Source organism: Serinus canaria, chromosome 4 (assembly GCF_022539315.1).
Source record: "Serinus canaria isolate serCan28SL12 chromosome 4, serCan2020, whole genome shotgun sequence".
Classification (NCBI taxonomy): domain Eukaryota; kingdom Metazoa; phylum Chordata; class Aves; order Passeriformes; family Fringillidae; genus Serinus; species Serinus canaria.
Window position 1 is genome coordinate 30,367,050 of NC_066317.1, and position 26,472 is coordinate 30,393,521.

Sequence of the window (26,472 nt, forward strand, 5' to 3'; positions counted from 1 at the left end):
TTGCTAGTTTTGCATTTACCTAGATACAGAACCAAAGATTCAACAATAGGCATAAATATAAGCATCCCAAAAATTGTAGCACCTTGTACATAACCTGTCACTTCACTACATTTATTTCTAAAAACTAAGCTTGATTCTAGAGTTCAAAGGTTTCCCTTCAAAATCATCATCTAAACACCAAGTTTTTCTGTTACAGCATTTCACATAAAAATATTTCATATACATATGCCCAAATATGTATATGAAAAGCATATTTCATATGCTATATATATATATATATATATATATACACACACATGTGTATATAAACACATGTCCTCAAAGAAAAAAAAAAAATCCAGGCCTTCTGTTATTATATTTTTTGCCCAAAACCTAAGTTGTATTCCTAGTAACAAACTAAAAATAGCTTTTGTATTTTTTTTTTCAGGTCAGTTGAAACACACACACTTGGAGAGTTTGCCTTGATTTTTGATTGGGTGTTAGCTTAAAAATAATCTGTATCTCTCAAGGCCCACCAGAGTCAGGCAACTGCAACAGTGGCTCTTGATGGGCCAAGAACCAAAACAAGAAGCTGTACAATAAACAAAGTAGCAAGATCTGCTTCTGTTGCCAGTTTCATGGACTTTCAGGGTCTGCAACTACTATTTTTGATTTTTCTTTCATCCACCATATTCCACACTGCAAGACCACTCCATCAGCACAGTTTCTTAATCTCCAATTATTTTTAGCACATATGAAGAACAGTTTTCAAAATGTATCTATTTTAAAAAAATACATACTTCACTGACAGCAAAAAGTAGAAACACAAAATACCAGATTTTAAGCTCATGGGCCACAGAATACACATATTATAAATTTGTCCCATGCATTCACTTTGAACAGTTACTTTAAGTAGTAACATGCTTAACATATCTCCATAAGTAACTTTTTTTTTCTCTTTCAAGCCAGAAAAGCTATGGGCTGGAAACAGAACTCCATCAGCCACTGGTCACATGATCCTGAGGACTGTTCAACAAACTTTACCCCAAAAAATAATAAGTAAAGTAAACTATCCCCATTATTAAGGGGTAAACAGGACAGATTGATGAACCAATTTGCCAGATACCCTAGAAATATGTGACTCATGGGAAAATTTTTGCTGCTGACTGATCTTGTATCCCATGTGTAGCCCAGAATGTTTTACAAGTTACATATAATTTATTGCTTTCTTGCATAAATCCTGTGTAAGGGTTTCTAAGCAAGATCAATCCTAAATGTAAAAACCAGCATTATTCAGGCAGTCTCTTTATATTGGTCAAGCAACTACTTTTACAGCCTGACAGGACCACCTGTGTGAGCTTAAGTAATAAAAGTTGCATTAAAAAGGGGAAAATAAAAATAGGAAGCATGAAGGGACAGAACAGACACAAAAGGGAAGATGAGAGTTCTAAGATTTATTTTGTAGATGCAAAAACATTGTGCAATTTGTAAACAGCTCTACTTATTTAGTGGTTTCTCAGCAAAGCAAAGGACAGTGTTTCAGGACTCCAGCCACACTTCAAAGCCTACTAACTCAGAAAAGGTAACAACCAAGTCAACAGGAAGCACCAACCATAACAATTCAGTTGTATTCACCTCCCTGCAGAGAAAAAGAAACTCACCCCATTCTTAACATCACACCTTTTAAGATACGCAGGTGTTCTGAACTGTTTTTTCACTTCCCTCCCAACCTGGTAGGGTAGGTATGACCTCACAGAGCACAGCAGACAAGATATCTTCTAGATGCACAGATCTAGAACACAATCACCATTTACCAGCTTAGCAATTAGATGTGAAGTCTGATCCTACAAGCTCTCAGCCAGACATTCACTAGGACTGACTCCACAGGCTTTGAATGATCCCACTAGCTGTGTAAAGCTGTCTTCAAGGGATCAGAGGCTGGTCCTGCCAAGAGATGCATGCCCAACAGGGTCTCCTTCCTCTTTTATTACAGAGCAGATCAAAGAGTGAACAGAACAGGGCTGCACTGCTTCACACACAGAGGGACAACATTCACCTTTCTCTCATGCCAACACAGTATTTTAATGCTGACAGCATGTCTTAGATGATAAATTAAAAAGCTTTTAAATTCTACACCTATCTCTCTGGTTTAACTTCTCCTCAATTTAAAGCAAAATAACTCTCCTTTTATGGTATGATACAATGGGTTTCTGCAATAGATGGCTTCCATAAGAATTCAGATAGAATGGCCTTCATCCAGCTGATTATATGAAAATTCTTTTTTTTTTTCCATATACTTGTCAAGCAATTAGAATTTTGTGGACACCGAAAATCTACATATTTATCCATGTTCCAGTTCTTAATAGGACCACCATAGTAACAGTCTGCTTTTCTACTTACAAAACAGACCAAACAAGATAACAGTGTTGGTACAAACTTGTATGTTGGAAAAAAAAAAGACCCATGTAAAATATCTCAGAAGTCAGTGATATTTACATCAAAGAAACCTCAACAACATGAAAGCAACAACTGAAAATTGAAGCTACCTATCACCTTTATGAGAAGTTGCAAAACCCTTCTATTTATAGATACAATGAGCTTTCAAAATTCGTAAATTCAGTTTTCAGTTGGGATAATACTGTGACAGCCGACCCCAACCATGAGTTCAGCTGAACTGGGTGCATTTCTAAAATCACATTAACTACAAAATTAGAATCTCAAAAGCCACAATTCAGAGCTGCCTCAGTTAAATTTCCTCCCACTTAGATAGGCCAAGAATGGGGTATTTTTTTTTTAATAAAAATAGGGCACCAGAAAAGCCACCAAGTCACAACATTCAAAGTATTTGTTTTAGAGGTCTATCCACCAGCTGCTATGAATACTGAAGTTGATAAGGTATAATACTATTTATTCACATTTAAATTTGTGAGTTTGCAAGACTCACACTCAGTATTACATTGTGTTCATGCAACAGAAAAATAAGACTACATTTGTTGCTTTATCTCCACTAGATCTCTAAACAAGAGGGCTTCATTATTTTGTATTCAAATCTACAATATCTATTTTAAAAAGTATCAATGAAGCCTAATAAGTACAGAACAATTATTTGACACTCTCACAGTGTCATCCGACTGTGATAACTACTCCATTTCATAGATTCGTTTTGCTTACTTTGTTTCTAGAAACCAAAGCTGTATCAAATTCTCTTGCAAATTCGATGAGTTCTTGAAACTTGAAATACCTGACCCTCTGAAGATTTAAAAATATTTCAAGGATTAAGCTTTAATTATATTTATTACCTGTTATGCAGGCAAAATTCTCCAAGTTTTGTATTTTAGCTTTACTCAAAATAAAGTGTTAAAGGTCAGCTGTAAAACAGATTTCTGGAAATCTCACAGTCAATGGGCCTCAAGTTACACTTCACTGTAGGCTTTATGCAAACAAGAAGGGGGGAAAAAGAGGCTAGAGGGGAAGAGAATAATGGTGAAATGAGGTCTAGAAGCTGAAGTGACTGATGATCTCTGAATAAGTACTTTATTTCTATTTTCTTAAGTTTGTATTTAGCAAATGGAATAAAATGAAAATCAACGAATCTCACCAACAGCAATACTTGCTATCTTCTGCTAGTGAAATGTGGATTATCAAAGACTAATGTTTAAAATACTATAAACCTATCAAAGTGAGCATTTCCATAATCTCCTTGAAAACTGAGATCTTAAAACCATGTTTCACAGATCTGTGATTTTTTTTCCTCAGTACAGACTATTCTTTCCACAGATTAGCATTCATTTATAGAACAACTTAAATTAAAAGTGTAAATTTTACTCTTACCAAAAAAAATGCGAGACAAATGCATGTGCTTTGTCTTCTAAAGTGACAAGGTTCATTGGTTTGGTTTGCTGATTGGCTTGGGGTTTTCAAAAAACAAGAAGCTACTATCAATTTTTAGAGGAACAATATAAAAATCATACATTCAAAGTATGAAAATGTGAAAGGAAAGGTCCAAGGAAAAAAAAAATCTCACAAGCACTGTCCTACCTAAACATTTGGCACATGGTCTGGTTTCCAAACAATTCTGAAAACCTGTATTAGGCTCCTGGAAAGATAAACTTGATTTAAACAACAACAAACCACACACTCATCCCAGTTCAAATCAGTATGTGTACCATGAAAAGACTTAAAGCAGACTCAAGGAAAAAAAACCCACCATAGTTGGAAGAAGATGCACTTTTTGGGAGTTTTGATTTGAAAGAAGCCCCTCTTCTCTCAAAGATGTCAGTGCTCCACTCAAAGCTGATCTACTCAGATCTGCAAGTCAAAAATTCCTCCTGAAGGTCTTAAGGTATTTAAGGACTATTTGAGTCATATTTTAATTCTACTCAGAGATGTGTTCAAATGTATGAAATTATATACTCCTGGAGGGATCCTGAAATGACATGCTCCAGCTTTTCTCCAGGAAAAACAGACAAAAGATTTGAAATCCCTCTGATAAAGGAAAAGTCCTTTATCTGCCTCATCATGTGCTAAGCTTGAGGAAAGAACATGAGATTTTTACTGCATTGCCAGCATAGTTTTCTAAGAGCACATGTATTTAAACATGAAAAAAGTACAGACTAATGCTTAATTAAAAGCCATCTGGGAAGTTCAGTAAAAAAACATCATCTGCATTTGGAGACAGCTCATATGATGAAAAAGTATCAGCTCAGCTCACCAGGAGCAGAGTATTTGAGTATTTCTGGATATACACTGGAGCTTTTTGGGTAGTCAGCAACTACTAACAAGAAGAGTAATAAGACACATTAGCTTTTTTCTGCTCTCCTATCTCACCAGCCAAGATAGGACTGTCATTTTGTGATGGCATAGAGGATAAACACAAATGACAATAATTACCTAGGCCAGAACTGCTGGATAAAAATCCTGGAAAACCTTGAGATTGAAGTAAACCTTCCAGTCAATGTCAAATTCCTTAAAATACAACAAAAACTTACCTTTCCTCTTGCCTATTCTGTGAACTACACTCACTTTAACAACAGAAGACAGAGAAAATGCCACCATCAATTACTTCAGTTTTGAATTATGTCAGCTCAAAAATATTCTTCTGTTTCATTACAATTTTAATAAATGAACAGCCTTAGTCCTGAACTTGAGCAGTAACTGAGGATCCTATTACAAATATAAAATTTGCAATAAAATCAACTTTAGCTGAGTCTAACTTAGTAATACCACACTCAGTGTCACATTCCCTGCCTCATCAGTTTAAAAACAGGACTTCCATTTTCCTGTCCAAAACCTTTAAAATCCTATTTTCATACCATTTTTCTGCATCCCATTAAAAACCCCACACACAGTAAGAAAAAGCCCACCCACACCACAAAACCCAAACTAATCACTATCCAGTGGGAATGCAGAAGAGGTTGATTCTGAACAGACAAAACTGAAAGGAGCTGTGAAAGCAGAGGATGCAACAGCTCCACAGTTTTGACCTTTAGAAGGACCTAGCTTTTCAGCAAACATGAATTCTTTTGTATTGGAGGTGAAATGGCAAATATTTCCTGCTATTAAGGAAGGTTTTGGATTACCTTCTCCTCACTCAAAGACAAGACTTCTGATAGCTAACCACAATGACAATAAAAAGACTGTTAAGACTATCCTGAAGCTGTGCTTAAAAGCAGATCACATTTCTATTGGGAAGAACAATAACACTGCATACATGGCCATCACAAAAATTGCATTAAGCTTCTTTGATGGCGCAAACAATTTCAGGGCTCTGACAGCTAGGAATTATTCCTCTCCTAATTTCAGATATAAAACCAACAACCATTGAACATGAAAACTAATGACCTTTAAAGAAAAAATAAATGCTGCTTTAAAGGTGAAGATATCTGAAAATAAAGACTGAACTTTAACCCTTTGGTGCCATCACAACCACAGCTCCCACAAATATCCCAGGCTGACAATCATAGCTTTCCTGTCAGCTTAGTTTGGAAAGAGCCACCAGAATTTTTAACAAGGCTTTGAATCACAGAGAGGTTTTGTCTTTGGTAACTTTCATTGATGATTCCACAACTGCAGAGTTTTGCTCCTTTATTCCCTCCATACCACATTTTCAGTTTCAGTGGGAATAGAGGATGCCACCTGGTTCATTATCATTCAAAGCCAGTGGTAGCCTTTAAGCAACCAAACAAATTTTTGTGTAGTTCAGAGCAAAAATTGTTGTTACATGCACAGAGCCCATTTAAAAAGCACATATAAGATGCAAAACAGCATGGCTCTTCAGTTTAATATAAAATCTGATACTTTACATGGGTAGTCACGTTCAAATTACTATTTTGTAGCCAAATTTGAGTATGCAGTCATAATGCACAGGCTGTTACATCAAAACACCTTATTTGATCATACCTTTACAGTTGAACTATCACTAGTCATGGAGCAGAAGAAATAGATCTGAACCTGTAAGATCCTCCTCACCCTGACCCCAATCTAGCAATGCACCCAAGCAGCAGCTGATCTTTCAGCACAGAGTCCCTCTGAAGAGTTTCCTTTTCAGGATCAAAGTACTCACAGCATATCAAAACAGGAGAATCACCTCCTGTCCAGTAAGTCATGCATGAGATTCACACCTGAAACATGAATCAGCTCCATGATACTGAGTATGGCTAACTGAGGAACAAGTCTGATGTGCAATCACAGGAAAAAGAGGTCAATAAGACCTTTGAGAAGTCACCTAGGTCATGCCTTCAGCAATGACATCACTAACCAACAGCAACTACAAAATCACACAGAGGAGGAAATACCATATAATGATACCAATAACAACAGGCAGCTAGAAATGGGAAAACAGCACAAAAGGTAATTAAATTGATAAAAGGAAGCAGGAGAAACAAAAACTAAAGAAGACAGGAAAATAAAAAGATGGTGTCCTGGTTTCTAGCGTAATACTTCAGAGAAGACATAGTTGAGTCTAACATCAAAAGGCAGCTTTTACTCAAAAATTTGTGGATTAGTTATTTGTAACTCCAGCTAATTGCACATGGCATGCCCTGTGAATCGAGAGATAATTAAACACATTAAGTGACAACAATTGAATTCTAAGAATACACTTGATCCCCTTGAGGCCCAATTTTCTCTGTTTTAATCCTGCTCACTTATTTCCACTTAAATAATAGCTTTGCTTGCCTCTGGCTGAGCAAAGTTCAGGATTACACCACTAATTAACTAGTGGCACTGGGATTTCTGGGCCTACACAAAGTAGCGAAGACTTAAGTTGAGCAAGTGCCCTAGAAACTCTGCAATGCCACTGATTTTTACTTCTTTGGAACAGGAACTACTTTCTTGGTCCGTCTGTGGTAGGGTTACATATTTTCAAAGATTACATAGCACCAGTCAATGCAAGAATACGACCTTAGAGAGAAAGCTCCCTAAATTATGAAAGCCTCTGCAAGGTAATCTTGATTATCTGAATTCCTACTTGTATGGACTGACTCTGAGAACTTACACACAGCTCACTTGCAAATTTTTAAGCCAAATTCTTTATGGATGTCTCCACTGACTGCAAATTTAGACCTTTATGAACTTAACTGCGCCAATTCTGCCTTTGCAGAATGGTATGACCAAAGGGAAAGGGAACTGGCTATTACATGCAATTCATCTTTTCTGAGTAGAAAAAAACCCTGAGCTTCCCAAAGACTTTATCTTGATTTGAAGCTGAATATGTAAAACACCCAAAACCACTGTAATTGAAAATACCTTCTTAGCACATATGACACATACGCCATTACAATGTTCAGCTTGTTGTCATTAAAATGTGCAGCTCGTTGTCACTTTATTTTGACCTCATTGAACAGTCCTGAAATAAAAAACACTTCTATGTCAACTCTCACATCTCACTGTTCAAAGATACACGTGGTACAATGCATCTTTGGGAAACTGAGTGGGAACTTTGAAACCTACCCCTTTTGGTATTCAAAAGTGATTATTATTCTTTCTGTAGGCATTCTTCTTTTCCAGGAGGTATTAAAGGGTTTTTTTCTGATTAATCTGAAGACAGCAAGTGACCACTTTTAAGAAAATCTATTTAAAATTTTTTAGTATAAAAGCTAGAGTAGAGTACTGTGTGCATCATGGTATAAGAACTAAAAACTGTTTCAACAGCTAAAAAACCCTCCAGCTCTTGTAGCATATTTCAAGTGTTTCCAACTGTCCTATAGCCTCAGACTATTTGCAATTTCCAAAACAGTTGAAGGAAAATTAAACCCCCACCTGGACACGTTTTTTTTGTAGGGCACATTACAGGTTCCCTAAAACACTTTACCATTTCATATTAAACAAAGAATAAATTAATTATGCTCTCTGCAGCTAAATTGCTACACAAGTAAATTGTTTTATTTGTGCCTTCTCGAGACAATGATACTTTTTGACAGTGACATTTAAGTGTTCTGCATTCATCTTATAGAGCTGGAGATCACTCAAATTGAATCAAAATTTCTTTGATAGGTGAAATAGGCCTGCAAGCAACTACTATTTCTGAAATATTTCCATTTCATCAAGGTAAATTTTTGTTGGTTTGTCAGGTCTTTTTCCTAAGAATATTATCACTAGATACTATTGTTCCATTATTGATCAACTGATGCTGAGTATCTAGAAAGAGTTGAGGATATTTTAAGAAGACATTATCAGCCAAATCTCTTGATAAATAGACATTTTGAAAAGAGGACACACAGTCATGAGAGCTTGATTTAAGTGCTATGTTTATAAGTAAACCTGAATGAAGCAAATTAGGTTAGCAAAAAAACTCAATTGCAAAACTCATCTATTTGTCTTACAGCATTTTACTACTGGAAGAAAGGAAAAAAAAAGCTTTTTTTGCCTTTAATCCCCCAAAACTTCTTTATTTAAGCTGAAGTTTACAAAGTATCAGCAGTAAGTTTCTGAACTGCATACTTGGAACTGTGTAGTTCTCTGGGCAGCTCACAGACAGAGGGAAACACCCCTTCCTGACCATAAAAGGTCTGAGTGCATGTTCTCAAGCGGAAAATGTGTGGGATCTTATTTACAAACGTATAAATACATGCCATTCCTTTGCGCTCACAGGCACAGCTGAAAGCGAGCCAGAAAAGGAAGTACTAGCAACTTGATCTGAGATTTCTATTACATTTTGTCTGGCATGGTACCACTTCAGCCTGTATTTTCATAAATGTCTAATTATTGCAGTGAATAAGGTCAGAAAATATTGCCCAAATATGAATTGTGGATTTCAGTCTGTGCTCCAAACATCTATTTCTCTTCATTCCTCCCCCATACCTTTACACCTTCCTAAGGCAGAGACAGGAGACCTGGGGAAAAGGCTCAAGAGACCAGTACTGGATCCAGCAGCAACCAAGAAATGAATCTCACAGCAAGCAGCTTTTCCCTTGGGAAGGGTTTCCAGCAGACAAGAGCCCCTGGCAAGCAGCGTGGCACTGGCACCGTCCTCAGGGATGCCTGGTCCTGCTCTTAGCGCTGCCTACCAAGAGCCTGGCTTGGTTCACTGCAAGCTCGACTTCACAGGGTCATCCAAATTTCAGCAGAGCATGCATTAGGCTGTTCATGATTGCAGAATTCATTCATTCTCCCAAAATCCGTTAGAGAGAAAAAAAACAAAACAAATAATAGTTCAATTGCTAGGCTCTCTCTAAATATAAAAGGCAATCTTGAAAACTATTCTTCTAAATTATGTCAAAATAAATTGCAAATAAATTTCCAGGGTAAATTTAAAGGTGACTTGCAATTAGACAATTTAAACAAAATAGTGCCATGTCATCTTCTAGAACTGCAGATTTTAAAAATACTACTAGAAAAAGAGTACCTAGCTCTTTTCTTGTCATCTCTGCCTGATGAGGTTAGGGAGGATTATCATTTGAGTAGGTGTTATTTATTCCATGCATAATAACTGGAACTTCAGAGCCCAGAACAAACCATAAGTACACAAGTTCTCTAACAATTTACTTTCCTAAGAATATTTTTTATTTTGGTTGTGGTCAAAACCCCCATTTTTCTAAATGCACAATGGCATCCAAATGCTGACTCAAGCAAAAATTGAAAGATAGTTAGCTGAAGCATCTGGTATTCAAAAATATGTTTTTTCATGTAAGAAACCTTAGAAAATATTCTGTTTAAAGAGGAGGGGAGAATGGAAATCAATCACTATTCACACACAAGGTAGACAAAGGTGGGGCTACCTCATGAGTGAAACTCAACAGTAAACAAATAAAATTCAAGTCTAAAATAGGGCAAGGAACAGGATGGGAGACCAGCAACCCCTTTGCAATATCTTAATATCACTGGCCACTCTGAAGAACCAGCTTACCCCCAGGGGCAGGTTCTCCATCAAACTAGGATCTGAAATAATCAGCAAGGACTAAAAAACCCCAAACCCTTAAGTCTCTGCTCTTCTTAGGCAGAGTCATAATGGAGGAATAGATTCTGACCAGGAAGATTTACAAATGAAAAAAATGTCTATGGGAAGAAAACCAAGGCCAAAACAAACAGAACACCACTTGACACCACAACCTAACACTAGGAAAGAACACTTGAGAAAGTTTACTTTCCATTTTTACAGTCAGCACCTGATTTACAGCATCTTTTACCCATACTAACAATGAAATACTTGAAGTGGAACATTGAAATGGCTTGATCCTGTGAAATTTATAGCTTTGACTCACTGCAGTCTCTATCCCTTCCAGAGCTGAGCGCAACAAAAAGCAATTTCTGAGCATCTTTCCCATGTGCAGAGCTGCTGTCTTTCATACTGGGACAGGACTACACATCTGAGAGGAAAACCTGAATACTAGGAACTTGAAGCAAAAGCATGGAAAACTAGAGAAAACACAATTACTGTGTAAATCCAGGGTCTTCTCATATCTTGAGTACAGCTGCCCAGTATTTTTTTGATACTTGAAACACCAGAGGATACATGCCTTATGTGCATTTTTGCACATACACCTGTGCATATTTGCCACAGGCAAACACATAAACACTCTGCAGGAGAACAAGGCTTGGAGAAGCTACTAGCTGAGGTTCCACAATAGCTGATCAAATCTAAAAATCATAGGCAAAGCCAAAGAGCAAGATGATACTGAATAAAATGATCCAACAGTGAGCATGAAACAGCCAAAATAAGATATTTATCAGTTATGTGGTTAAGCTTCCTTACTAGAAACTAGTAAATAGAAAAGGTTTTCAAGACATCAAAAATCCCTTGGGCTACAAAACACCCAAATTCTGCCTGCAGCTTATAAAAATTTCTGACTCCTACAACACGGGTAGGCAGGAGAATAGTCCAGGGAATCATTGTTACATTCCTCACTGGGTACTGTCAAGAAAAACACACTGAGCCAACTATTCCTTTAATTTGGCCTGGAATGGCTGCTATTACCTTCTAGAACTTTCTCAGGGAATTGCCTTGGCACACTGGTTTCATTACTAGTGCTTTCTTTTAATCTACAGTCTTGAGATCACAGAATTATACCTAACCTTATCTCTTCCTTTTGGCCTCATTACCATTTGATGATATTCAAAATTCACATATTATTCCATATCTTTAATTACCTTGCCTTGCCTACCTTTAATAAAATTGTTTCATCTCAAATACAAAGCACTTCTTTTTGAGTACAATCACTAGTATTTTTTCTTGAATTCTCCTCAGCCTAATATTAATTATATAAGCTACCTACCACAAAGTTTTACTTCTTTAAAAATATCCATATTTACAAGGTAAACTGATAATTGTTATTTAATTTTTTCTTGGTAAATAGGAGTTATGTCTGAGTGAACTTTGCAATTTTTCTGCCGATAATTCTGTTCCATTTCTCTTCTCTTCCTCAAAGATTTTATTTCTGTTTTCAAGCCCTGGTTCCTACAGTCTCCTCAAGTTAAAAATGAAATTTAACAAATCTACTATTTAGCCACAGCTTCCATGTAAATATCTCAAAAAATGCTAAAACAGATCCAAAGTTGTGTAAAGCTAGGCAACAGAACAGCAACTACATTCTTAACAGATGGAAATGGTAGATAAGAACCTCAAAGTAGTTAATAAAAGGTTGCTCTAATTACAGACATTACAGAGTAGAGCAAGAAAATTTAGTGTTTACAAAGGAATTTATGGGGACCAAAAGCAACTCTCCAGTTTCACTTTGGTCAAAACAGCGTGCTAACCTGCAGCAAGTGATAGGGGATGTCAGACACAGACTCAACCCTCCAGCATGAGTGGGGAGAGAGAAAGGCAAAAACATAACAAAACAAGCAACAAAACCCTCACAAGCAATTAAAGAAGAGCCTTCACATCCCCTCCAGTACCAACACAGATGGAAGACCAGCACAGTCTTCAAACCCTCCTCATCTAACGCCATATTTCTTTCAAAGCCTACTCAGGCAGTAGATAAACCTAATTTCAGCTAAGATACAAGAACAGAACCTAAGCCTTGTGTTTTCAACTGCTAACTGCTCATGCTTTGGTACTACAGGAATGATGCCATGATACCAAGAAATACAACAGAAGTGTTACACATGGAGACATTCATTAAATGAATGTCATTAAATGAAGTCCCTGGCAACATTTTTGCCTCAAGGCAGCAATAAAAAGGTCTTCACAATCCTGGAAGGTTTCTGTAAGTGCTTCAACATAGTTGTTGACACTACCTAAAGCCTACTACACAGCTACAGCTTAAAAAGTGTATATTTAAATTGCATATGAATACAACTGTTGGAGGTGGCATCTTCATCATTAGATGATCTCTCTGCAGAGAGATCAAAATGGTAAAATTCTAAAGTGAATTATGAGAAAGCCATGAGAAGAAAACAGAATTATTCCTAACCTCAGAAATTATCAACATAGAAATATTTTACTTTACCTTAAAAAAGATAAGTAACTATCTGAAGCTATTTAGAGAGTTATTTTCTGGACACAATCCTTTTGAATGTAATATTGCTTATTTGAACTGGTATTTGTAAATAGAGGTTTGAGGAAGTAGGGAAAATATTGCACCTAGAATCAATGTACCAGATACTCTATTAATAAAGGAATAAAATTCAGAGAAGCTGAATTACATGCAGAAGGCTTCAGTTGTGGAGCTGAAGGAAATTTCAGAGCAGGAAGAATTTTAACAATAAGGGTATCCACCTTAAAAATAAAACACAAATGTAATTGTCAGAGAATGAAACTAGTTTCTTTGAAGTAGATCTTGTTTGCTTACAGACATTCTTAAAATCTGTATAGCATTACTACCTTTGCCTTGCTACTGTCACTACATTTTATACACAGAATTTAAGGAACTGCAAAAGAGAGCATCCTAGCAGCATCTCTTCCTCTACTGAAGAGAATGCATTAATTCACATTGCCTGCCTAATATCACACATGGAAAAGATCTAGAGAAAAATTATTTTCCAGATAATGGTATTTTAGTGGGCGCCCTTTTATTTAAACCATCTTTCTTAGGGTGCTCCTCTACTGTTTGCTACCAAAGGTAGCAGTAACATAAACATCTTGGACCTTTGAGCAAATAATCCCAGTGGGTTTATGGGGCATTCTTTGTTATCCAGTCATCTTGAACAGAAGGACTGATGAGTTTTGTTTTGTTCAGTCTTCAGGAACTGCACCCCAGAGAACTCCAGTCGGATGGAAGCTCTTTCCCTCTAGCCCTTTCAAACTGTGACAAAGCAGATGCCAGCTGAGCACTCCAAGCCTGATGCCCACCACTATAACTCTTATTTCTGCTAAAGGTGGATCCAGAGGCTCCAGGGCTGCTCACAGACAGAGAAATTACCAAAGCTCCTCTTCTTCCTGTTTTTCCCATCCATATATAAATACATATCTAACCATTTCTGATCAAAATGGTTTTGGCAGGTGCAAGATGCTGACCTTTCTAATCAAAAAGCAACCCTCCCACCACTGTCTGGTTTGCACACTTTTTCCTTAGGGCTCAGCTTATTTTAAAAAAACTTCCAAAACACACACATTCACACATACCAAAAAAAAAAAAAAATCCAGAAGAAGAGAAAAAGTGAAGCCTTGAATGCAATTTTATTTATCCTTGGAAACATTTCAGGCATTATGAAATAATTTGTTTAAAAAGTGTCTGGAATAAAAAAAAAAAAAAAAGAAAAAAAAAAAAAGTTGCAGTGAATCTATATTGACACGAAGGTACCAGTGAGTTGTTTGTTACATCCTATCCTCTGGTTTTAAGGATCAAGTTCCCAGTGGCAGCATAAGCACAAGCCAGAAAAGTAAATATATTGATAATTTTCAGACAGACCTATGATTTCCTAATTGCCATGAGGCTTCATTTTTTCAATGCTTTGGTCTTGATTTTTAGTAGTATTATAATTTCCTCTTGTTTAAAACAATGACAAGTATTGGTACAAAGCCATCCCTGAAAGCCACACTGGCCACACAGAAGACAAGTAATTTGAAAGGCCATATCTGATCTCTTAATTTTGGTGCACCAGAAAAAACCACAGGAAAACAGAGATTGCTCATGTTATGAATCCAACATTGATAAAACCCTAAGCATCTGCTACTTTATCTTTAGTTCATCAGACATATAAATGCTTACATGACACTGAAAAATGTTTTAGCATGAAAATATTGTAACAGCTGATGGAATGTTTCTTTCTTCACTCCCTGGGATATGAGCCCTGATTACCTACATCTTTAAACCACCAACACCACACACACCCTATGTTTTGAGGAACAGCCCACCAAAAAGAGCTGTCTGTAATGCTGAGGGCAAACCAAGCCAGTATATTGCAGTGTTTATGAACTGATCACTGTCTTTCCTGTTTACAGCTTCATGTTCTGTACCAGTGAAAAATCTTCCAAACTCCCCTTTTAAATACCTCTACCTGATGGAAAAATCAGGTGATAACAATCTAGAAGTACCAAGTTCCTCATGCACAACAGGATGAAAAAAATACTTAACCCCATTTAGTAATCATCAAAGAAGAGCATCTGTGCTGGAGACCTTTTGTTCATTCTTCTACTACAGAAAGGAAAAAAAGATACAGAGAAAAACAATTTCCATGCAGTGTTGTCACAGCATCTTGGTTTCTTCTCTTGTTAACTTTCAACACAGACTTCTTTCACATTTCTGTCTCTACCTGTCAACATACACCACCAATGTTGTTCAGCTATTCTGCAAACTGCAAAAAAGAGCATTTCTCCCTTGCCATAGAGGCAGAAGCATGGGGGGGGTTGTTACAGTTTTAATAAAAATTTTAACAAGAGCACAGATATTCATATCTGTCCATTAGTATTTTACTGTAAATGGAATAGAGATCCTGTTGTTCAGCATACACCTTGGATTAGCTTACTGACTATAAGAAAGCCATAAAAGAAAATAAAACTCAAAATATGAAAGCATGATTAGCTTTTATCTTTCTAATACTATTTTACATAAATAAACTTTATTACACTTCAACCATTATTAGTTGGGATTTTTTTCAGATAAGAAGTAACTGAAATGCAGTTAATGATTTTTATAGCTGGACAGGCACAGCCACCATAGCAAACATGAACACAATTGCTGAGTTTTATTTCACATTTAGTGGACATAAAAAAAAGTCATCAAGATGTTTCTCTTTGCCAGGCTTTGATTTAATGACAAGGTCTTGATCTTGCAAATGTGCATCATGTAACCTTTTCATTCTAACTAGATCAAATCACTTCCAACTTCAATGGAATTCCTCATTCAAGGTCAAGCCCTTTTGTGTATCTTAGGGAACAACTCCACAATGCATCTTTGCATCTTTTACATCTATCCAATCCAAAGCACTGTCAGTAGGGAAGTTCAGGGATTAGAGCTAGTCAGCTGGTAACCCACTATTTATAAAAAAGTCCACATACCCAGTACACATAATAAATTGCTAGCAGATATAATAGCATACTTTATAGCAATTAGCAACTTTAGAACTGCTTTTATGTTAAGGATTTGACTAAAGCAGGGACAGAAATTAATATTTTTGATAACAGCTTGCTTTATTTAAGTATGCTACAAGATATCTTTTAGAGTAGACTTTGAGCTTCAAAGTAATGAATATTCAGCAAAACAATAGAAAGGAAAATGTAACTGAGAAAAACTTGCTACCTTTGAAAATAATTATATTTTAGTTGACTCTGAAGTCTTAAATCAGCCAAGGGATTGCAGTAGAGACAGCAATTAAAATAGTTTTTAATAAATTAGCTTTTAATAAATACATGATCATGCACTTGAAAAATTGAAAAAAAAAAAACACCACTAAAAATTCCAAACAAAAAACCTCCTACCTATTACAAAGTTGTTTTTGAAGATCCTACAGTAGGGCTAGGGAATCAGGGCTGAGAAACCAATAGCTCCTATATTCTGTATTCAGTAGCAACAACTGGGTACACACAAATTCCAAAACCAGATGTTGTGAACCCTCTGCAGCCACACATTATCCCTCTGTGGAGCAGAGAGCTCAATGTGCAGCTTGGCTGTGGCTGATGATACACATGTACAACAGCCACTCTTGCCTGGAACAAAATTATTTAACAAGAGTTGACATGCAGAAGAGCAGAGAATATTCCATTATTCCCAAACCCAAGACAACGAAAATAAAATGTCAATATTGTCATGTTACCCAGCATTAGTTGATCTCAATGTAAACATAAAAGATTACTATTTAAACTCTACAATTTATTGAATGTTTTAGAACCTATTAACACACTGATAGCCCACCTTAATTTCATTCAAAATACCTTAAGCTCCAATACTCATCATTGCTTGCCCATGCCAACTTAAAACAAGAGGTTCTCAGATTCTTGCTTTCTTCCAAACAACAGAATTTTCATTTGTTTTCTTTTAACTATGTTAAAAGCAATAATAATTTGGAAACATTTTGCTGCTACTTCATTGGGTATTACCACTGCACCAACCTCCACATGCATCTTGACAAATGAGGCCCATCAGAGTTTTGTAAGATCCTTGCTGATAAGGCAGGCACACGCTTTAGAAACATGTTTATCTTCCTACTTGACAACTATACAAAACCATCTTTTTCCCCACAAGCAATATGAAAATTTTGCAGATCAGGTAGGTATTTAAGCAACAGAGCTCTCTTTACTGTCATGCTCTGACGAGGTGTAGCATTCTTGAGGTGTTAGGTAATATCAAAGACAATCTCAGTAGTCTCTCTTCAAATAAAAATTATTGAACTCAAACTCTATGCCAGTACTGCACACACACACCAGTTCTTGCAGGCACTGAGAACAGCTATAGACTAAAGATTCCCAAGGAAGAAACAAAAGAAAAAAAAAAAGCTGTTCTCAGCATCTTATGCCAGTCTTTACAAAGGCTCTTAGGCAGATAGGTAAGAATTGCTGAAAGACTCAACTGTCACAAATTCAACCTCCATTCAAAAGGACCTCAAGGCTGCCTTAACACTACAGGCAAGTACTTTGGGACTTCTCATAAGTACTCATACAGCAAGTACTGTGAGAAATACAGTGAGTGCTTAGCAGAAATTTTTAGAGTATTAAAAGTTTCAGACTCCTTTCTGCCTATAAAAAATGCAGTGCACCTTGGTCCTGAGATTTTTGAATGACACAAAGAAAGCAAGGGCATCAAGAATCTTTAGCCATATTTTAAAACAATAGGCAAGGTCAAATCCATCTGTTTCGTCTCCTGTTATAGAGATCATGTTTGTTTTGAAGCCATTACTTGTTAGCTGTCAGTTAAGAGGTTTTACCTCCCTTTCAGATCCATTATAGTCTCACAAGCAACAGAAATGGTGGTAGGTATGAACCTCCCTGTGTAACAACAGACCAACTAAGTAGTAAGACATGGAAGCCCTGAAACATTAAGATAGACCACTTACTCAAAATTTATTTTTGAAACATAAATTGTCAGTAATGTATATAAACCTTTACACTTGACACTGTCTGATGCTACATTCATTTGAATCGCTTTCTGAAGGACTTCTTCAAATGCTGCATAATCACACAGACACATTTTCCAGGTAAGTATTGTTTGTTTCACAGGCACACTATCAAGCAGAAAAGACATACATCAACAGTTCATTATTTAGCACTGTACATACACATAGGGAGCTTCACCCATGTACAGTTAATTACTACTAACTCCAGACTTGTGCTTAGTAAAGTTATTTTCTTTCTGAAATGATCTGCAGATTTTAGTGCATGATGAGTTATGAAGTTGCTTTGGGAGTCAGAGAGCAAGCACATCTCACAAGAAGGGAAGCACCCCATAGTAGCTAGCACCGATATCCCTCTCCCAAATATAAGAAAATTCTCCATCCTTAGGCTTATATTTACAATAAAGCAAAAAAATGACCTACAGACTTCAACATGCAGAAGTCTTATTTTTCACTCCTCTCCAAGAAGTGATGAAGTGAGGCAGGAGAGCCTTGTGAGGTGACACACCATGGATAAGACATTCATTGCTACAATGAGATACAACACACGTTTCTGTGACTGACACAGCTTAGCTTGGATCCCAGTCACTGCTGTTCTGGGCAAACCCATCAACACTGACAGAGCAGAGAGCCAAAATGGTTGCTTTTTAATTAGTTCAGGCAGGTTTGAATCCAGAAAGGAAACTCTTTTAGTTGATTTTCCCTGGGAATACTACAAAGTTCCACTACGGCTTCACAGTGTAACCATGAAGATTAAGAAAGGCTCCCCATTCACCTAGAAAAATAACAAATCACAGTACTGAATTGTTCTTCTACATCTTGGCTTTACTCTGAATGCACTGAAATGTTTGGAAACACTTTTTTCAGAAAATTTGTCATCTGTAGTGTCAAAGGCATTCCTGGCAGAGAAAGAAAATCTTGTTGAGGGCAAAATTCAGTCAAGATGACTGTAAAAACCTAATCCACACCTTTGAATTTGGACTGAATATCCATCACTTAAATACCTTGTAAATGACCCAATTTGTTTACATGGCCCTGTAGCTTTTTATGACTTTTCCATAAAGAAGTTATTACATCCATTCCTTTTATTTTGTTTTAGAGCATTTGAATGAGCCCCAGAACCACAAGCAAGTGAAACAGATTCTCTGCAGATGGAAGTGGCCTCATATAACTCTCCACTACCGGTGGAGTAGTCAGAACAACACTTCCAGTTGGGAAATGCCATACCTTCACACACAGCAAAAGAATTTCCTGTGCCATATGTCTTTTCTAATGTTTAACTGTTGCATAAAATGAGTGCTGGTTTTCTTGTCAATCCAAGGAGGAACTCAGAGCCCCTAGGACTAATGCCTTGTTTTGTGAAGAAGACTAAAAATAACAATTGATAAAAGTGGTACTGTACATTAATTCAAAAATAAGTACCTCTTCCAGCAAGGTCACTTGCCCACTTCATTTACTTTTAAACAAATAATGCTGAAAAAGAGGATATAGAAACTAGGAGCTACAGATTGACAGGGAAGGTGTGCTAAGAGCATCTCCAAAATCATTTTCCCAGCGTAAACTACTCTTCAAACGTGACACTCCTTAGTGTTTTACACACTCAGAAACTTACAACTTTGCTGCCATGTGCCAAACTGAATCATGTTTTGAAGATGTAGAATATTAAAACTACAAAAAGGGCACCACTCCTTTACCTTTTACCGCCTGAACCTCGTTTGAAGCCCATTTATCAACTCACAGGACCCATTCCCTAATTAATTGCAGCATCTAACTCATTGGACCCCCCACCTTCTTACACAATTAATTGCCAATTCATAATAAGAATATTACAGCAGCAGCAATGTAAAAATGAATTAACTGCACAGAAAACACAAGCAGCATTGTTTCTTCTTCCCAAGACATTCTTTGATTTTTCTGGGACAGTGAAAAGCCACATAGGGGTGATAAGGGATCCAGCACCCAAAATTATCACTGGCTCTGCCAGACATTTGCTGGAACTAGGAAAACGTCTCCCGCTTTCCCCTTTAGTGGTACTGTTGTATCTCAGGGAACATATTAGGATAGCTACCCAACCAACAGCACTGTTCATCTAAATAAACAAGCCCCAAAAAATTAAAATTAAAGATTTTAATTCCAGCCATTATGCATGACCAAAGGAAAGCCCCGGCCTGCCTGCCTTTACTGAGGTTAATTCAGGATCAGTGGTACCCTCCATCATGTGGAGAAATCAGCACAACAGTGTTCAAAGTAAGCCATGCCTGCATGCTCTTTTAGTGCAGTTAATACCAATTTTAACTAATTCAATGAGAAATTTCAGTGTTTTGCTCTTTCAGGGAGGTAGGAACAGAGGTGACCTTCAGCCTAGAAGAATCTCCTTATAACACCCGTGTTTATAATGATACCTTGGATGAATTTGCCACAAAATGGAAAATTTGATGAATAATTTATGAGAATTAATTCACTAAAAGGCACATTGCTGCAGGAAAAAAAGGTGTTATTGATTATTCTCTTGCAACTGTCATTTTCATAGTATAAAATGGGGAATAACCTTTGAAATTTTTCTTATTTTGTTTCTCTTTCTGCTTATACTTTATTAAAGAGAGTTAAATTCATATCCTCTTTCCCCAGCTCCAAACACCTGCATATAAAAATGGCAGAAAGAAAAATAAAATTCCAAAACCAAAAGCAGCAACCATCACTGTGAAGATCCCCACTGCAGAGTTAACCTGAATAGTCTTAAATTAGCCCAGAGAGAGAATGAGAATAACAACCCAGTGGCTCAAAGAGACTTAGCTGAACAGCTGAGGAGTTCTTTCAACATCAGCTGCAGCCAGCTCTCATGAGGGGCTGGTCAGCAAAGGTGAAATTGCCATGGCTTGGGGGTGGCACACACTCACAGCACTCGTGGCAAGAAGCCAAGTGGGCTCCAAGCCCAGGGCAAACATGAGGTCATGCCTATGCAGGGAGAACACCAAAGCCCAAAACTGAGGGCATGCTCAGCAAAGATGGAATAGCTGGAAGAAAACCAATTAAGATCAGAAAAAAACCAGCACTTGCAAACCCTAATGCAGAAGGCTTGCAGGAGATCAAGGAATTAGCTGGGCTTTCTCCTTTGTTTATACTGGTTTTCTAATAGTTCTTATACTCTCTGTGTGTTAGACTTTCTCCCAGAGCATCCAGAGTTCTGCCTTTTGTCACCCAGCCAAACAACTGCTGTGGAAACTGAGTAAGTTATGGAAATGCAGTGAGTTGTTATTGTAAACAGGCTTTGTAAAGACAAGGTACCTTCACACGTAAGAAGACTGCTTAGCACGCTATAGAATTATGAAATTAAACACAAACAGCCCAATGTAACACTGAAGATTTCTTTGAAAAATCTCAGTAGAATGATGCCAAGAAGAGGTGATCGGATGAACCCTAAGGCTGGGTCATCTATGGATGGAGCCAGGAACAAATTTTCCAGGCATTGTCACCTTAAAATACCATCCTACATTGTAAGAAAACCCCTTCAAAACACCAATTGATATTTTATTTTCACAATAGCACATTATGAATTTTCACTTACCTACTTAAATAAAAGCATTTCACCTTTAAAGAGAAGCTGAAAAAGTTCTTCCCAAAAGGGAATGACAGGGCTGAGAAAGTCTTTACATGCAATTCATTTCTCAGAAACTCTAAAACAACAAAGCACTTATACAGACACTTAAGTGCTACTAAAATAACTATGTTTCTATGTGTAAGTTCTATTTCCTTTCTGTTCCAGTAACTTTTTCTAAGTCACACTGGTTTCTGCTACAAGACTACATCTGGCCAACTACATCTACTACTACAGGCCAATTCTTAAGATGCTTACACACCAAGAAGTGTATTTCCCATGGCATGCACTATAGGACTAAAAAGCAAGGCATGGCTCTCTGGTAAAGCCAAGAACTATCTCTAAAGCAATTGAAGAGGCTCATTTCTCAATAAGGGAAGTGGGCTTGCTCAGCACATCCTCTTTCTAGTAACCAGGAACTGCCAGACATAGCAAAAACCAAAAGCAGCAACCACCCAACAGAGACAGAAACCCCCAAAACCACTGCTATAATTCACAACCACTGCTGTATGATGTAAACCAGCACTTTGCAATTACATGCTGACTATCTAATAAGTAAAAATCAAAGGGTCTGGAAAAAGCTCTAAGATATAAAAGACATTATGTTTATGGGAAGACAAAGTTGAACATAAGCTCTTTGGCAATATAGCTGTCCCTGACTCAAGGTATGCCTCATGTTTCTTCTCCATTACAAAACTCTGACTGACAAACAAACAAAAAACCTCCCAAACAATATGATAAAGCTTTGAAGTTCAATCTACAAATTTAATAAGAATCAGTTAAAGCAAAAATAAGATTTGACACTAAATTCCATTCAAGACTCCATTTTACACTAAATTCCATTCCAACCCTAAAGAAATACATGGACAGGTTGGAATGACTACGTATTTCAGACAAGGAGTAAAAAGTCTGTGCTTTTAAAACCTGTATTTTACCTAACAGAAGAAACAGAGAAGCAACAGGCCTGAGGGGAAGTCCCAAGCATCACTCTGCTGAATGGCAAACAAAATGCCAGAAGTCAACTACAACTGCAAAAAAACCCATTTAAAAAACTTTCTTCCTCTGCAATTTGTTGTGTTGAACAGCTTCTCTAAATTGCTACAATCTTCTGCTTAAAGTCACAAGAGGATGTGCTGTAACTCACTACTTTCCAGGAAAACAGCTTTAGAACATTTCAAAACAAGCCTTGGACTAGGCAGAAATAGATTTGACCTGAAAAAAATTGCATCGCTATCAAGCTTCCCTTTAGATGACACAGCTTATCTATTATTCTTCCTTATCTTCTCAAAACTAAGACAATTTCTGCTAGCCAGCAGTAGTCAATAGGTTGTGCTGGCACTCTTCACTTCAACATGAGCCAGTGGAAATGGCATCACCCCATGATAAAGTATCTTCAGTTATAAGTGAGAATTTTGCAGTCAAATTTTATTTCTGCAATTTTATTTCTGCAATTTTATTTCAAGCAAAAGGACTGCTATTCCTGTCTGTAAGGATTCAATATGCTGCATCACTTGGACATCCACACATTTTCCTGATGTTCAGCCCAAGTTAAAGGAACTTATCAGAAACCCTTTGTTGTAACGCTGTCTCTCTCCTTGAATTAACTGGGAGCTCTCTTTGGCCATACACAAAGCAGGGAATCCTCTGTGTCCTTCAGAGTAGGCATGAGAGGCCACACACACGTGGAGGTGATGAGAGAATCCTCCTCTGGCACTTCAGCTACTCACTCAGTTCCAGCTGCATCCACCAACTTTTCCCAAGGATGGCCTGAAATATGGAAGTTTCAAACTCTGTCTCAAGGACACACTTCTGGGTTTGGCTTTTTTCAGCTACATAAATCTTTCCCATTTCAGAAGATTTAAGAAACAGATTATGAAGTGTTCAATTAGTGAAAATTTTTATAAGGGGTTTCCATTCATGTGAAGGAAGAAGAAAACCAACCTAATTCCTTTTGAGATCTGTGAAAAGACAGATCATGACTGACACATAACCTGTGCTGCAGAATTGCAGAAATCAGTGCTTGAGTTTTCTAAGATGTAGTTCAGCAACTCTCTTTACTGCAGTTCATTCATTCTTGAAACTGACTGCAGGAAAATCCGTCCTGGTAAGTTTCTAACTGACCTCAGGTTCTTGGCCTTCTGAAGTCATTCAGTACTACACTTGAAATGCACACACCACATAAACTGTACACATACATTACTTATGGCATCCAACAGTAGTTTTTACATTATTTTCTATAGATACACTCATATTTCTCATAGAAAACATAACAGCTGATAGCAAAATTACTTTAAACATTTTTTGCATCTTGTTCTAAGGCAGCCAAGAAAACAGGTCTTAGATTCTCCTGCCATCTCATGTTGCAACCAAACCCAGATTAAGCTAATAACATCACACAAGCAGGTGCACTCAAGATAACAAAGTTAAGTCACTAGAATTAAGTCATTCACAGTACTCAACCTACCAATAGCCCCTTCAGACATTTCTGAAGCAACAGAAACACCAAGAAATGCTATGTCAAAAACATGAGTCAAAAGTAGATAGAAATGAAGAAAGTAGAAGTTAACCATCCAATTAATCAAATTTAATATAAGACATTCAGTTTTGTGATTTAAAAGAAACTGAGCATTCAAGTTTTCTTGACTCTTTGCTTCAATATGGAAAAATTGTAGTAAATACCTCAAAGAGAAATTATAAAGCCACCTAAGTATGAAAAACCCTTCAAAGCATGTGACAAAGAACTGTAGAAATGAAATCCACCCAGATAAATGGGAGCCCTCACTACATGCACCATTTACTACAATTGTACTTTCTAGAAAACTGTTGCATAAACCTCTTTGAACCTCCAGATGATTATTTACTCAGTGTAATAAAATAAAAACATTAAATATAAATAGGATTTTTTTCACAGAAACAATGTAAAACCCCTTACTGTCAAGCAGAGTTACAAATAAGACCTGTTAAAAGAAAATCTCACTGTAACAGAGGGCAGGCAAATAAAAACATGGAGGTAGTTTTTAGTGGTTTCCAATGGAGCTACACTGGCCCCACAACAACCAACAGACTAAATTTCCAGGAGGTAACAGCTAAACACTGTGTTCTAAAATATTTAATTTACAATTGCAAAAAATATTTACACTAGAAAATTGCCACCCAAAATAATATTCATTATGCAGCAAACCCAAGAGAGCTTCTTACGTAAACCATTAGTAAATGAGTCAAATTGCAATTATGAAGTTAATATAATTCAGCTATTAAATAAGTAAACATTAGTAAATCCTTAAGCACATGCTTTATCCTTTGAAACACAAGCAGTCCCACTGAATTAATAACTGGTCACAGGCATCTTCAGCATCACCTTAAAGCACTAGCTATAGCACCCTTGTGTGCAGCTGAGTAACACTGTAATCCATTCTACTGCAAAACTTCTTGGCCACTTAGCAGTTTTACAAGTTGAGGACAGAATTTTTATTTGTAGACTGCGTGAGTTAAAAAAATCTCCCTTTCTCCTGACCAGAGATTATTTGGCATATGAACAGCAATATCTCATTCTCATACTCCAGGGAGTTTTAACCTGCCTCTAGCTAAAAGCTATACAATCTTTAGATTGCAGCAGAGTGTAAAAATCACTCTAATTAAATCAAGTAAGAACTGGTTGGACTAGTGTTACTGATCCCCCAAATAATTAAAATCAGTTAAGAAAAGCCAGAGGTTGGTACTTAGCTATACCTAAACTTGTGCTAATTTTTTTAAGTAAGTTTTGCAATTCAACAACTATAAAGCAAACTTGAAGTAAGCTACAAGAGGAATCTGGACAGTTCTGAGTATAAACTATCACATAATACAGTTTCAGGGCACTTTTTTTTTTTTTAATAAAATTTTCCCTGGCTTTGCAGTTGTTCTAAGATGTAGTGAGCGTATCTTAGAGCATGCCAAATTTCATTGCAAACCAGTTGAAGCCTGACCTAAGGCAGCTGCATTTTTGATATCTGTGAACAGAATCTAGTTTGCACTGTCACATATACTTACACCTATTTACAGCAGTTTTGCTTCCGTGCTGTATGATCTACCTTTCACACTGTTGTGCTCCCATTGTAGCACCCTGGAGGCCTTTCAGGGCCCAGCTGCATTATCCTGGAATCCTGGAACAAACCTTTTAGAGGAGACTGACAGCATAGCAGGTTTCTTTCCAGTCCTGACAAAGTTAAAGCAAAGCAATGACAACCCTCTGTGTGTTGATAAGCTCCATATGCACACCATGCAAATTTAAGAGAAGGCAGCATACCAGCACAAGACATTGGTATATAATTGCCAAGCCCATTTTGGCACAAACTGGTGCCCTAAAGCCTCTAAACACCAGGTAGGATAGGAAGGGGTAGAAAGTGAGTGATTTCTCACACAGAGCAGATAATTTCCTGTACTGTGCACAAAGTCTGATTGGTTTCCTGTCGGAATAGCCCAGTCTCTAAGTCTTTTGATCACTTTCCTCTGGCCCTTCACAGTTGCTCTGATTAGAGATTGATCCCCATGCTGCTCTTTGATCAGCAGCTCCGGCAGTCTGCAGGTGCCATATATCATCACATTAACAGGCCACAGCAGTATTAATCTCTCCCTTTTAAATTTGTTAGTGCACTGCATATTCTACCTACTCAAAGAACACTCGCAGAGGTCTCTGAAACTTTGCTTTCTATTAGAAGATATAACCTAGAATATTTTTATCTGGGGAGTCCCAAGTTCAAAGTTGAGAGAACTGAATTAGCCTCGAATCTGCGTTTCTGCTTTATTTCATTACAGTTCAGAGAGTTTTCAGAGCTCTCAGCTTGGCCTTTTGTGTTGGTTTGTGCCCAGGGAGAAAGCTTGTTCTAGCTGACATGCTAAGTACTAAATTTTTCAAACACACGCCCCCCACCCCACCCCCCCCCGTACATTAAACACCAGGGTTTCCACGAATGCATGCAAACAGCCTTAATTTT

At 37.2% G+C, this 26,472-nt stretch overlaps 1 protein-coding gene across 1 annotated transcript in view; it reads right to left on the bottom strand.

Moving 5' to 3' along the window:
- Positions 1-26,472, bottom strand: part of PDGFC (platelet derived growth factor C) — a 121,145-nt gene that overhangs the window by 93,428 nt on the left and 1,245 nt on the right. The gene's annotated exons all lie outside the window — the stretch shown is intronic.